This window comes from Mustela nivalis (genome assembly GCF_964662115.1).
Source record: "Mustela nivalis genome assembly, chromosome: 8".
In the NCBI taxonomy this organism is placed as follows: domain Eukaryota; kingdom Metazoa; phylum Chordata; class Mammalia; order Carnivora; family Mustelidae; genus Mustela; species Mustela nivalis.
This window is the reverse complement of record NC_139027.1, coordinates 79219198-79225767: the sequence shown is the minus strand read 5'-3', so window position 1 is coordinate 79225767 and position 6570 is coordinate 79219198. Positions and strand designations below refer to the sequence as shown.

General features: G+C 35.9%; 1 pseudogene across 1 annotated transcript; it reads left to right on the top strand.

Annotated features, from left to right (window-relative positions):
• Window positions 1-1478: 1478 nt before the first annotated feature.
• Window positions 1479-3115, top strand: LOC309872623 (synaptosomal-associated protein 23 pseudogene; annotated as a pseudogene). The gene has a single exon. The product of its transcript is annotated as a synaptosomal-associated protein 23 pseudogene (transcript).
• The last annotated feature ends 3455 nt before the right edge of the window (window positions 3116-6570 follow it).

Sequence of the window (6570 nt, the reverse complement as noted above, 5' to 3'; positions counted from 1 at the left end):
CAAGTGCCCAAAATAATAGGCCCACCAACAATTAGTGGCTGTTAATTACAGTGTGGTAACAGTGGAGGCAAACTAGAACCCTTAAGAGGAGATTGGAGAAAGGAACCTAAATGCCCTTCTAAAACTGTCCTTGGGGTTGGAGGGAGGATTCCGAGTGACTGCACATTCTCAGGCTGTGCTCTCTCCAAAGAGGAGCATCAGATGCTGTACAGTGCAGGGTATATGGACTTGGAGAGTCCAGCTGAGTCACTAAAAAGCCTCGGGAAGAGAAGTGGATGAGTCTCCAGAGCTGCTGTATTATCTAAACTATCCAATTTTAAACAAAAAGCTCCAATATCTGTGGAGAAGCAGAATAAAGTGTGTCCCAGAACCAAGGGGATTTCAAAACAGTAAAAAGAAACTGCCTCTGAGTGGACCCAGATGTTTGAAGCACAGAAACCTTCCAAGAAGCTCTCATAAGTATATTTTTTAAAAAACTAAACCCATGCTAAGGTAAAGGTATGATGATATTTCATAAATAGAAAACAAAGTATTTTAGAAGAATCAAATGATGCAGATAATAATAGCCTGAAGAGCAGGAGAAAAGGGAGTGAAAAATAACTGAGAGAAATATGAATCACCAACATATGTGTAATGGGAATTCCCAAGAGAGAAGAAAGAAAATACACATAAAAATAGTTTGAAGATTTCTTAATGCTTAAAAATCCCAAATCTGGTGGAAAACATTAATCTGAGAAAAATCAGTAAATTCTTAACAGAAAGTAGACCATTCGGTCTACACCCACATACGTGTCAGATTAAAAATACTGAAAAACAGAGATCTTGAAGACAAGAAAACTCCATTAATGATTGATTTATCAGAAACAGACCAGAAGGCAGTGGGATGATAACATGCAGAGTGCTGGAAAGGAAAAAACCATCCATCAAGAATCTTCTAACAAAACTATCCTTCAGAAATGAAGGCAAAGTGAGGACATTCTCAGATTTTAAGAATTAATTCCTAGGAAACCGATCTTACAAGAAATAGTGAATTTTTTCAATCTGTAAGGAAGTGAGACCACGCAGTAATTCAAATATCCATGAAAAAAAGTGCTGAAGAAGGTAACTGTAGGAAATTACAAGAGGCATTGTAATGACCTATTCTTCCCTCAGCTGACTTAAAAAGCAATACTACAAAACTATATAATTGTGTTATCTATAACGTAGAAATGTATATTTGTGACACCATAAAGCAGGTGGTGGAAGCAAAACTGTATTTCAATAATGAATCCACAGGAAGAAATGAGAAGATGAAATGGTAAAAAAAAAAAAAAAAAAAAAAAGTTAATATAAAAAACTATAAATAAGCAGGCACTAGGAGGATGTAGCTCCAGGTCAGGCCTGGGGGTGTCCAAGCCATTGCAAAGCAAGAGGAGTGGCCAGAGCTGCTTGAATATCTACGTTTCACTTTCTGTGCTTATCCAAAGTTCTAATTCATCATGGGTAATCTATCACCAGAAGAAATTCAACTAAGAGTCCACCCACTCATCCAGTTACGTATGAGTTTCTGGAAAGTACAAGGAAAATACTGGGCTTAGCCCTTAATTCTCAGGATGCAGGAATCAAGACTGTCACTATGCTGGATGAACAAGGGGAGCAACTAAACTACATAGAAGAAGGCCTGGACCAAATAAAGACATGAGAGAGACACAGAAGACTTTAACAGAACCCAATAAGTGCTGTGGCCTTTGCGTCTGCCCGTGTAATAGGACAAAGAACTTTGAGTCTGGTAAGACCTGCAAGGCAACATGGGGAGATGGTGGAGACAGCTCTCCTAGCAATGTTTATCTATGCAGCCAGACCATGTGACAAATGGTCAGCTTCAACCAACCACTGGAGCAGCTAGCAGTGGATACATTAAATGTATAACCAACGATGCCAGAGAAAATGAGATGGAAGAGAACCAATTCAAGTGGGCAGTATCCTAGGAAACCTAAAAGACTTGGCCCTGGACATGGGCAATGAGATTGAGGCTCAAAATCGATAAATAGACTGGCTCACAGAAAAGGCTGACACCAACCAAGACCATACCGATGTCGCCAATGCCTGAGCAAAGAAACTCATTGACCGTTAAAGCTGCTGCTGTACTTCTTTATCATGTATTCGCTTCTCTAGCTCCTCCTTCAAAGTCATTACCTTTTGAGAGTTCGATGTTTTGGTGCCATGCTCTTCTCAATCAGGAGATAATGCGCAAGAAGGGCCAAGAGTACAGATGCCCTATTGCTTTTTTATGTTTACTTTCCCTTGAGGGTACACTGCTCCTCAGCTTTCCTTCTAGTGTTTGTTTTTTCTTGGTTCATAATCTTAGATTGGTTTTTGTACATCATGTATTGTGTTAGTTTTCATCCTCCTCATTTACTCTAGCAGGTTCTTTTGCTTTGAAGATTTAGAAGCATTGCCAAAGACAGCCATGAAGAAAGAAGCTGGAGGCAGGGGGAGTGCAAGGAGGAGAGAGAGGCAAGATAAGCAGTTGTTACCTCAGTGAAACCTGTAGGCCCCAACGCAAAAGTTGTATAGCCACAGTAAAGCTCTAGTTGGGTTTAATTTTTAATTTAAGTTGCAGTTACTGCCAATTTAGGCTAATACTTGGTTTCATAGCTCTTATACACAATATTTTTGTTATACATCACAACTTGGCAACCTCTGCTCCAGAAAAATAGAATGACTTTTCTCAAAGTGGGCTCAGTTTCTGAACATTTGGTGATTTGCGTATGTACAAAGACAGTGATCCCATTTCATACTGCACCATACAGGAACACTTTGTATAAATGAATGACTTTTTACTTTCACATTATTAGTAGTATCATGGTCCCATTACATGCCTCTTAATCTTGTACATAATGTATGTGTAACATGAGAATTTCTAAAGGAGGGCTTAAATTTTTTTGGAAAAGTTTGACAAAGTATATTATGTGAATTCAGATTTACCTCAATGTCAAGAATCATGTTTAGATAGGATATAAGAAACTTGTTTTGATCTCAGGTAGAAAAACAGATTGCTTTGAGTTTTTTGTATATTTAGACTTTTAAAAAGCTAGAATTTATTCTGCTTAACTAAAAGTGATTTGGAAAATTGTGCCTTTGGTTTAATTATTGATGATTGCACTGTCATTCAGTTAGCCTTATGGATTGAATAATGTCCAGGATGACATTTATTTAGATCCAACGGTGTTATAAGAATCTGATTGGTATTTGTCACCTTTATTTAAGAACTAGTGTCTGCATATTTCACAGGTATTAATGTGCATTGGTTTGACCAATAACCACTGCTTGATCTTTACAATTAAATTTTATAACTAAAAAAGAAAAAACTACATATAACTTGTTCTTTCAACTATTTTGAAACAAAATTATGAAAATTGTTGCAATGTATTGATCCATTTTTAACATATAAAGATGCAACATATTTAACAAAAAAAAAGCTTTATAGGAATAACATTTCTACATTTCACTAGAATTAAATTACTATAAAGCTAAAGTAGATTCTAACAAGGTATATACTTGTAAATGCCTAGAGTAACTGCTGAGAAAGTAAAAAAATACAAAAAATGATTACTAAAAGGAATCAAAATAATACACTAGAAAATATTGAGTCAATTAGGCATCTGACTGTTGATCTCAGCTCAGGTCTTAATTTCAGGGTTGTGAGTTCAAGCCCTGAATTGGGCTCCACACTGGGTGTGGAGCCTACCTAAAAAATTAAAACAAAAAACAAAATTCTAAAAAACTTAAAAGTTAAGACAACAACAAACCCAGTTGAAAAAGAAATCAGAAAAAGAACAAAGGAAAAAATGGTGTATGACATATGTAAAAATTAAAAAGCCAAATACATAAATCCAACCATATAAATAGGAACATTACATGAGAATAGATTAAATATTGTCAGACTGGATTACAAAAACAAGATCCAACTATGCGCTGTCCCCAGTAGACACACTTTGGATTCAAAAGTTAAAAATACAATGAAAATACCATTGCAAATGGCAATCATCAGAGAGCTGAAGTGGCTAAACAAAGATATGAAAATAAAAACTTCCTACAGAAAGAGGTTCATTTTACAGTGATAAAATAGAATCCATCAAGAATCTATTAACAAGTGTAAACATCACACCTTACAACACAGCCCATAAATTCTTGACAATTCTATATTTTGCTGTCAGAATTCTGTAGCAAAACTTGACAGAATTGACAGGAAAATAGACATTTCAGCAATAATAAGACCCAACTTTCAACAATGAATAGAAAAAGTAGGAAGAGAGTCAACAAGGAAACAGAACACCTGAACAGCACTATAAACCAACTACACCAAATATATCTATAGAGCATTCACAGACCAGCACAATTCTGAAGCTTGCATAAAATATGCTCCAAGACACATCATATGCCAGAACACAAAACAGGCCTCCATAAATGCAAAAATATTGAAATAATGAAAGGTCTGTTCTTTAGTCACAATGGAATGAAATTACAAATAAGTTACAAAAATCTAGAAAATTAAAAAGTGTGTAGAAATTAATGCACTCCATAAATTTGGTCAGTGGGTCAAAGAGAAAAATCACAATTAGGAAATCCATTGAGCTGTATGAAAACAAAAATGCAGCACACCAAAGCTTATGGAATGCCACTAAAACAGTACTTAAAGGGAAATTATAGCAGTAAGCACCTGTTTTAAAGGATACAAAAAAACTCAAACCCTACCTTAAAAATATTGAGAAGAAAACAAACTGAACCTGAAACAAGCAGGGGAGATAAAACCTTAAAGCTACAATAATCTAGACTGAGGTACATGCAGGCATAAAGATAAACATATAAATCAATGGAATTGAGTACAGAAATAATTTGTGGTCAGTTGATGCTTGGCAGAGGTGCCAAGACAATTCAAGTGGGAAGAATAATCTCTTCAACAAATGGCATTGGGACAACTAAATATTTACATGTTGAAGGATGAAGTTGAACTTCTACCTCATACAATATACAAAATTTTAAATGGATCAGAGACCTATATGGTACTCTATAAGGTAACTGATATATGCTATAATATCGATGACCCTTGAAAACATTAGGCCAAGTTAAAGAAGCCAGTGATAAAAGACTACATGTATGATCCTGTTTATGAAATGTCCAGAAAACTCAGATCTATAGGAACAGAAAGTAAATTAATAGTTACTTAAGATGGGTTGCCAAGGGATGGGAGTGACCGATGTTTGTATGGGGTTTCATTTAGGATGGTGAAAATGTCCAGAACTTGACTGGACACAATTCATCCTTTTAAAGTATACATTTCAATAAACCATTTAAAGGTTATAGAAACTCTAAAGGAACAACGAATAGAAAGGTAAATAACAAGATAATAGGAGAATATGAAAAAGCTCATAGAGCTCAGGAAAGAAAGAAAAATAAAAACGTTTCACAAATGAAGCTTAAAAGAGAAAAAGTAACAGGAGGAAGTAGACAACAGAAAGCTTTAAAAGGACTCTTTAGAAAAAACGTTAAATATGCGAAGCCAGGCAAAGACCATAATTAAAAGAAGAAGCTGTGAAGAAGAAAAACAAAGGAATTGAATAGGAAGACATTCCCAAAATGATAACTGAATAAAACTCTACTGAAACAATGAGATTTGAACTTCTATATTAGAAAGCCATCTCATATACTAGTAAAACTGACCCATAATAGCCACTACTGAGAAATACTCATAAAACTACTGACCTTTAAAGGAGAAGAAGAAAGTAAGGTTTTGGTCATTCAGGCAAAAAGGCCAGGTCACTTATATGGGAAAGAAAATTGAGTTAACATTGGAATTTTATACACCACACTTGATGCCAAAAGAAATAGAGTGGCATATTTAATATATTTAGATGGGGGAAATCTGAACTAAGGCTTTTATATTGAGCCAACTAAACTTCAAGAAATAAGACCGTACATAAAATTATGATTATGCAAGAAATTAGAGAATATAATGAGTTATCTACTGAACAAGCTTCAGACACCAGGAAATGATTGGAGAATTTCCAGTATAAGGCTGAAAATATAGAATATATTTACCCTTCAAACTAAATCCAATTCTGGTCACCAGAAATTGTAGAGTTGCTACAAATTGTAGAGTTGCTGGGTGGCTCAGTGGGTTAAAGCCTCTGCCTTTGGCTCAGGTCATGATCCCAAGGTGCTGGGATTGAGCCCCGCATTGGGCTCTCTACTGGGCGGGAGCCTGCTTGCCCCTTTCTCTCTGCCTGCCTCTCTGTCTACTTGTGATCTCTGTCAAATAAATAAATAAAATCTTTTTTTAAAAAAATTTAAGAACAGTAGGAATCTTTCTGCCATTTTTATTTGCCTTTGTCCCACCCCCTTCCTGAATGTGTGGTGGTCTTGAAGACAGTAGCCTGCATTCCCAGTGGAGAATCCTACTCCCTGATGCTGAAGAGAGCAGAACAGACCTTATTTGCAAAGATTTGTTTCTTTATCGACAGTACTTGAAGGACTGACACAGGGAATTCATTTCTGTTTTGCCTAACTGAGAGCTCAGGAGGAAAAGCA